Raw genomic sequence first — 8826 nt, 5'->3', positions numbered from 1 at the left:
GAGAGATGCTAGTGAAGTTGTAAATGGATGTTAATGAAGTTGTAGACAGGGTGCCGGCGTTTTGCACCTGTTTTGCCCTGGCAGTCCAAGTAATCAAGAGGCCGCTGTTTGCCCCCTGATGGGGCACTTTTACTGGGGCTTGCAGGTAGCACACTCCCAATGTAGTTTTCTGGGCTTCTTCAGTGGTCTAATCTCAAAGCCTTGATACGTATATTGCTAATCAATTTCATAGAGAATACTATTTCTTGGCTTAAGCTTAAGAGACTGATTTGCTTAAGTCATATGTTGTTGTTCATCTGAGGTTGTATTTACCTAATTTTAAGGCCTGCTAAGGAACAGATGATGGCTATTATGCCCTGATGTGTAAAACCACAAAATTCAAAGAGGGTGCACTTTCTGTTTCCCATGACTGTAGATGCTAGAAGTTCACACACGAAATAGGAGCACTTTTGCAATTACGGGAACATCCTTGTTCTCATCAAGAGTCAATGCCAGGATGTCTGTCACTCTCTCCCCACCCTCCTGTCCTGCTTTGGCTTCTTAAATGGACTTGTTGGGAGGCAGACTGTAAATAGCCTTGTTTTTATTTTGACATTGACACCTCACTTTCCGGCCATCTAGGTTTTAAGGCTGCTGAAACCCAAGATTGTTGAATAGCAGGTTTAATCTCACTGTGAGTTGAGTTGTACGTACTTAGGACAACTGCAACTCAAAAACAGTCAGTGGCATTTACCAGGTGGGTAGATGGTTATTGTTGGGGAAAATAGGGAAGTTCCTGAACATGTATGCCCTAAAAAACAGACAAACCCCACAGCCTCAAAAACTCCGCCAAGGTAAAATATTTGTTTTTATTTTCTTATGTTTATGATTGGTTAATATATGATAGCAGTCCATATTGCACAAAAAGTAAATAACTTGTGCTTTCTAAATAGCACCTGACTCTTATATTTATTCTCTGGCTCAGTGGCCACATTTAGATGTTGCGATAAACCATTATTTGCTCTGATGAAATGGCGCCACACCTTTTTTCTTTCTCTTGTCTCCTCCCTTACACAGGATGGAGTGACAATTAAATGTCCCAGTTGCAGGCTTTCATCTGAGTGTAGAAAACTGCAGTTTGTGCAAATTACTGTATAATTCAAGCAGGATCAAACCATGGTTTGATATCCTGATTTGTTAACTAAATTTAATTGGTAAAAACCACAAGTTCTTGTATTTAGATAGGAAAGGAGGTTTGTTCCAAATAAAATTGGAAACTTTTAACTCTCCTCACATTTGGAGGAAGTGGGACAAGGAAGCGGGAGCACACAAGCCCAAGACTTGACATGGCACATTCTTTATAACACTAACCTAGGGTATAGTATAATGCCTGAGTATGGCCAGTTCACTCTTATTTATATTTACTTTGGAGTAATTGAACTCAATGAGTTTTAGTTCCAAGTTAACATATTGCCTGTGCCAAAATAGTTGCTTACAATAGGATACACAGCTGTGTTCTAACACGACCACATCACAAAAATTCCCATAAGTTAGGGGTGTAGAATATGATGCCCCAGGAATCTCCTAGGCCCTGGTTCAGATGTTTAGGACAGATGGCCAGCTGATGAATTATTTGAAGCTATTACTAAATTTTCCACTAGAGGGAGCATGCTCCTACAGTTGACAGTTATTTACAAATACAGTACAGTAATGTGAATGTTTGGGAGTTTCTAACTTCAAAAGTTAAGCTTTATAGTCTGCTTCTATGTATAGGGTTAGGTGTGCTATTGATTTTCAGTGGATTAAGATTTCTCTTACTCTGTAAAGGACCAGGCTGCTTATACTTCTATATACGTATCTTATAGAGCTGCCATTGGAAATGCAGGAAAGTTACTAGGCGACACTGAGACAGTGTTTGGTGCCTAATTCTCAGCGTCATCAAAACTGGTTGAGAGGCAGGTATTATTGATAGAACTGTTACCAGTGGAAAGAGTGCATCTGTTGTTGTTGTTTAGTCGTTTAGTCGTGTCCGACTCTTCATGCCCATGGACCAGAGCACGCCAGGCACTTCTGTCTTCCACTGCCTCCCGCAGTTTGGTCAAACTCATGCTGGTAGCTTCGAGAACACTATCCAACCATCTCATCCTCTGTCGTCCCCTTCTCCTTGTGCCCTCCATCTTTCCCAACATTAGGGTCTTTTCCAGGGAGTCTTCTCTTCTCACGAGGTGGCCAAAATATTGGAGCCTCAGCTTCAGGATCTGTCCTTCCAGTGAGCACTCAGGGTTGATTTCCTTAAGAATTGATAGGTTTGTTCTTCTTGCAGTCCATTGGACTCTCAAGAGTCTCCTCCAGCACCATAATTCAAAAGCATCAATTCTTCGGTGATCAGCCTTCTTTATGGTCCGGCTCTCACTTCCATACATCACTATTGGGAAAACCATAGCTTTTACTATATGGACCTTTGTTGGCAAGGCGATGTCTCTACTTTTTAAGGTGCTGTCTAGGTTTATCATTGCTTTTCTCCCAAGAAGCAGGCGTCTTTTAATTTCGTGGCTGCTGTCACCATCTGCAATGATCATGGAGCCCAAGAAAGTAAAATCTCTCACTGCCTCCATTTCTTCCCCTTCTATTTGCCAGGAGGTGATGGGACCAGTGGCCGTGATCTTCGTTTTTTTGATGTTGAGCTTCAGACCATATTTTGCGCTCCCCTCTTTCACCCTCAATAAAAGGTTCTTTAATTCCTCCTCACTTTCCGCCATCAAGGTTGTGTCAAGTGCATCTGTAGAAACACTAAAATAATTTCATAAAAAAGCTATTCATGAACATTCCTGCCTACTTATTCACACACACACATGGAATGTGGAAGTTCCATTCCCTGAGATGGGAGGGGAGGGAAGGGAAGGGGACAAGGAACCTGTAGCCATCCAGGTGTTGTCAGTTCCACCTTCCTTCAGCCCAAGTGCTCCAGGATGCAGGTGCTCCAGGATGATGGGAGTTGTCATCCAGTAACACCTGGAGGGTCACAGGTTCCCTGCTACCCCTGGTTAAGTGGCACATATCTGTTGTAGAAATAAAAACTCTTAAATACTTATGAAAAGCAAATATTCATTTCCTGGAGTTTACTGAGGTATGATCACAGGCCCATTAAATATTCCATCTTATATTTATTGAGAACTTATTATCACTCCTGATCTATTTCCTTCCCACTTTTTTGAAAGTAGGGGAAGACTTCTGTTTTGATATTTTCATTTCTCTTCCTGAAGAAATCCTACTTTATTTACATATTTTACTTGCTTTGCGTTCCGCTTTGTTTTATTACTTCCAACATGAAATGTTAAAACAAAATCTTTAAAATACAGTAGTACCTCGTGTTACATACGCTTCAGGTTACACACGCTTCAGGTTACAGACTCCGCTAACCCAGAAATAGTACCTTGGGTTAAGAACTTTGCTTCAGGATGAGAACAGAAATCATGCAGCGGCGGCGCGGCGGCAGAAGGAGGCCCCATTAGCTAAAGTGGTGCTTCAGGTTAAGAACAGTTTCAGGTTAAGAACAGACCTCCAGAACGAATTAAGTTCTTAACCCGAGGTACCACTGTAAAAATTGATGTTTATTAACATGAAGTTATTTCCCCCTTAAATTTTGTATAATAAAGATTTCAATAAAATGGTATATATTTATAAGATTCATTGTACCACTTCAAAATAACCCTGGCAGAGCACATGTCCAACCTGCAGTTTCCATCCTCATAAATCTAAGTTTAGCTATTGCTTCTCTTTTTCGGAAGTTGGTATCATTTAATGTGGCCTTAAGGCAAAAGTTAACATAATGGAACAACCTATGGAGTAATATACCCTCGTTCAATTTGCTGTGCATACTAATAACCCACTTTTCTTAGTTATACACCTGTGCAAAAGATATACTCTGTCCTTGTTATTGAGTCAAATACTGTACTTCCTGTTTAAAATTCCTGATAAAATATTATTAACTTATCAAGCTTATCAATAATATTTCCTTCTCTTTGCTGAAATGTTCCTTTCTGCTTTACAGAGTTTTACCAGTAGATGGAGATATGTACAAAGAAACAGTTTGTTTTATTATTAAATGCTTCCTTCCCTACAGAAAGAACTGGCCTTGGTTTAAAAATCATTAGAGTGCATTTAATAGAGAAAAGAATAATCAATGAATGGCATTTTGAAATGGATTTTAATAAACTACAAAATAAATACTGACTTCTTGCCACAGTACTTGAGAGTTTAGTGAAATAATTGGTTTCCACGGCAGCTTATCTGTGGCATGATTCATGTGTGGGTACAATACAGATATTTTTCCTCCAAGCCCCACTGAAATAACTGTAAAGTATATAAAATGTATATTTGACTGCAACAACAGTATTTCCTACAGATGTAAGTCCAACAATAACTGCATTGATAAAATCTAACCATTTGACTATGGTTATCACTGATTCATTAGAGCTATTTTTCCTTTTTAATAACACTTTGAATTTCTAATGCTTTTCAGATCAACCTACAAACTAAGCAAGAGATACATACATACATACATACATACATAATTTTATTTGTATGCTGCCTTTCCATCATTTAAACCATGCTCAAGGTGGCTTGTAGCATAAAAACACATTTTGTTACAAGCATAACACAAACAGCCATAAACAATTAGTAAAACATCAAAAAGTACAAAACCAAATTAATCTGTTTCCACATACATTAAATAATAATAAGATCCAAAATAAAGATGCAAAAAATTAATATCAAAAACAGCAACAACCCCACCCCCAACAACAACAAAAAAACCCTGAACAAAACCCCCAGCTCAATAGACTTTCATCAGTTTCAGCTTCTGCAGCTGGAGTCAGTCAGGGCCCCACCCTCCCAGGCCAGGTGGGGAAAGGCCTGCAGGGCAGGGAGCAAGTCTTCCAGAACTCACAGCCAAGATGACAAAGGGCCAAAACTGAGCAGCAGGACATCTGTTCTTCTGGAAGGTCCTAGGTTCAATTTTCAACATCTCCAGGTAGGACTGGGAATATCCCTTTCTGAAAGATTAGTCAGACTGTGTATGTATTACCAGCTGAAACATAGCAAGGTAATTATTATTCTCTTCAAATTGAAACTGTTGGGTTTTTTTTGCAGGGGACAATGCATCAATATGCAATATGCCATAAGAAATGACAAGATAAATACACTATAGTGGCAAACTGTGTGTACACAGCACCCAAACCAGCAATAGGAGCAAACTGGATACTTTGTGAATGGGAGTGGGAGTGAGTAGATAATTCTGAGCTAGATTGCTCCATGGTCTGATTCAGTATAAGGCAGTTTCCCATATTTCCTTATCAGTGTGGGATGTTTAAAAAACGTCATGAAAATTCAGCAGCATTTTAGTGAGATTCCCCCCCCCCCACATACACATCTTTATAAGTAATTTTGTCTAAGATACACATTTTTGCAAAGCAATTTTCCTTTATATAATGAATTTCTGTATGCTATTTTCATGAGTGTATGTGTTTTTTATGAACACTTTTGCTTTAATATATGCATTTTTGTACACATAACTTAGCTGAAGGACTGTATTGCAAAAGTGCAAATTTTGAAGGATGACTGTATTTTTGTTTGTGCTTTGTTTGTTTTGTTTCTGAAAGCATGGATTGGGTAGGATCACCTATAAATGCAGTCAAGTTCAGAAGCCAATGGTGGCCTTGTGCTCTTGGAAAGGCTTCTGGTCCAGTGGAGGCATCCACTAATGGATACCCACTCCATTCTGTTCCCATCTGAAAATCGGCTCCAGAGAGTTATAGGATCCTCCAGAACAAGGTAGAAAGTGGTATGGAGGGAAAGGGGAATGGGCAAAAAATCGTCTTTCCGTCTTTTCCATTAGGGAGTGACTTCACTGGATCTAAAACCCTTCTAGAGCATGACAGCATTGTACCCAAAGGGTCTAACTTTCAATTAAACATGCTTAGAATTGGTATAAACTATGGAGTGAAGCATCTAAATGAGAATTTGTATGGACTGGCATGAATCTCTGCTCCCTTCCCAAATACCTGAGTTGCTATACTAGGAAAGCTGCTATTCTGCTGCTTCCATTCACATCACTAGACAGAGCTTGGCAGAAAATATCTTAGGTATGAGTTTTTGTCTCATCACTTCTCAGTTAGTTTACAGGATTAAACTCGCATTTCCTCGGTGTTTGGTTTTTGTTTGAAACTTATTTACTTGTGTGCAATTCTGATTTAATGGGGAGGGGAATCAGTCAGTACCTGGTCTCTTCTTGCTGTGTTTTTTTTTAACCTCTCTAGCATTGGAGAAGTTTTTTTTTGGGGGGGAGTGCAAGTTAGCAAGGGGGTTTCCTGCTGCTGGGAGATTCTTGGGAAAGTTTGAAAAAACACAAGTAGTTCCCCAGTTGCAAATTAAATGAGAGGTTTCAAGAGTTACCAATTCCTTGCATTACCAAGGTGACCTTTCAGAGGACGACGACCAAGATGATCAATAATAGAATGTGATTCTATGGCAGAGGGAAATGAATTGAATCATTTATTTCAAGATTTTTTTTTAATGGTACTGTGCGTTTTTTATTATCTTCTTCCACACATTTGTGAGGGTAGAATGCATATATATTCCTTTTGTTCATCAGTCTAGCACCACAGCTTTTGATAACCTTTTATCTGCACTAGTTTTATCTGAATGAAAGGTCAATAGCGTGCGCTCTCTCTTTCTCTCTCTCTATAAAATGTGATTATAATATGTTACTAGACAATGGTGTTTGCATGTATTAATTCAGCAATCTGATTGTGTCTCTAGCTGAGCATCCTAATCACATTTCAGTTTTCTCACCATGTGGATGGAGTTTTATCCATCTTTCTTCCTTACATTTGCTACATTTACATGTAATCTTTCTGAAAATGCATGGCCTCATTCTCCTTTATCCCAAAGAGGCTGTAGGATAACTTTGGTCATATCCATACCCTACATTTAGAGCATTCGTATATCACTTTAACAGTCATGGCTTCCCAAAGGATACTTGAAACTATCGTTTAAGGGTGCTGGGAACTGTAGCTCTCTTAGAGTGTCCCTTATCAACTCTCAGCACCTGTAACAAACTACAGTTCCCAGTATTCTTTTGGGGAAGCCATGATGGTTAGAATGCTATAAGAGGGCTTTAAGCGAGTCTTTCACAACCTATGGTCAGGGATGATGAAAAATGTAGTCCAACAACATCTGGAGACCCAAGATTGGGAAACGCTTCTTTAAATGTGGATATAACTGGGTGTGAAATGCATTGTGCATAAGATTCAATCCAGGAAACTCTTCTCTCTGCCTAGGCGCCTATTTCCCCCTCTTCTCTGGGGCTTGTACAGGAGCAGCAATGGATTAACTGCAGACAGCATCTGTGTCATTTGCCTTCTGCTCTTGCCTCTCTGCTCTCTCTACTCTCCTAACCTTTATTCTTCACCAACAGCTTTTCTATTATATTGATTTCCTTTAGTGGACTCGATAAGTCATGGAAGGCTTCCACAAACATTCACGTCTGCCAGTTTGTCTCTGATGCATCCTCTCTGTTGTGATTTACTGTTGAAATCACACCTGTTATCGCAGATATATCTTTTAATCCAACCCCTCACAATCTGAGATGAACCCATTATTGATGTGTAGGATGTCCTTGGTGTGTAGGACATTTGAAACTGGAATAAACGAAAGAGGCAAATTATACAAAATTGGCATACACTTTAGAGGATTTAAAAATGCTTAAAATCTCACCCCACCCCCACCCTCTCGAGTGGGGATGAAATCATAATCAACACACTCCTTTTATCTCTGGCAAGCTCTCTGTGCTGTTTGTCTCCTGCTGCACATTTTCACCAGATTCTTTTCTCTGCAAAACACTTGAGCTGTCACCCTTGTGGCACTCCAAGTAATGATTTACAGCAGGAGCCAAAAACAGGATGTACTTGGCTGGGGTAGAAACACGGCCAGCTTCATTGAAAACTAGCCGAAGGGACTGTGGCACCAATGGCTGATACAAACAACAAAGCATAGCGTTGCTGGGATATGCCAAGTGAAGAGCTACAGGGATTTGAGTTCTCTCATTTCTATCCGATTTGCTTATTATAATGCCTGGAAAGGCCGTGTTTGCATGCCATGGAAAGCAGAGTAAACTTGGAAAAGGGTACGGGCAAGAAATAAAATGTAAAAGACATCTGAAGGTGATATTATTATGTCTGCATAAATAGTTGGTGGCTTGTTGTGTGCAGTTGTGCGTAATGCAGCACCTCCGGTTACACTTACGTAACTAGTTAGTCACTGAATGTAACTTCAGGACTGCATCACTCAAAAACAACAGCATTACTAAGACTAGGAGCTCAGCCTTAGGCAAATTCATGGACGATAAAGTTACCAATTGCTACTAAGTCATCAAGTCTGTATTACCTCCCAGTATCAGAGACAGTATACCTCAGAAGACAGATGGCTGGGGATCATGCTCACATCTTGCTTGCGAGCATCCAACTGGGTGACACCTGGTTGGCCACTGGAGAACAGAGTGCCAGACTAGAGAAACTTTTGTTCTGATCCTACAGAACTCTTATGTTCCTAAGTGTACTTGGAAATTAATCCCACTGAAATCAGTAGCTATCACATCCAAGTAAACATATGGCTGAGCTGCTAGTCTAAGATTTTATATTATGCTGCTCCTTCCCACTGCACTGCAGAGCAACAGGTGGTATCTGGTTTTCAACATCGTGTTATCTCAGCAGCTAAATTCTCTGATATGCCGATATATCATGATGTCTGAAATTGCCCAGCCCTACCCCATACTGCTCCTGCTTGCAT

The 8826-nt window shown here is 39.9% G+C and overlaps 1 long non-coding RNA gene across 4 annotated transcripts in view; it reads left to right on the top strand.

The window, feature by feature from the left end:
- The first annotated feature begins 4046 nt into the window (after window positions 1–4046).
- Window positions 4047–8826, top strand: part of LOC309514730 — a 61030-nt gene continuing 56250 nt past the window's right edge. For 3 of the 4 annotated variants that reach the window (XR_014212140.1, XR_014212141.1, XR_014212142.1), the window contains exon 1: window positions 4049–5011. This is a non-coding gene — a long non-coding RNA (uncharacterized lncRNA). Of the gene's footprint in view, window positions 5012–8826 lie in introns of all 4 variants that reach the window. The other variant, XR_014212139.1, reaches the window with a different exon arrangement.

This window comes from Podarcis vaucheri (assembly GCF_965113315.1).
Source record: "Podarcis vaucheri genome assembly, chromosome: 11".
Lineage (NCBI taxonomy): Eukaryota > Metazoa > Chordata > Lepidosauria > Squamata > Lacertidae > Podarcis > Podarcis vaucheri.
The sequence above is the reverse complement of the archived record's forward strand: the minus strand, read 5'-3'. Positions and strand labels throughout refer to the sequence as shown.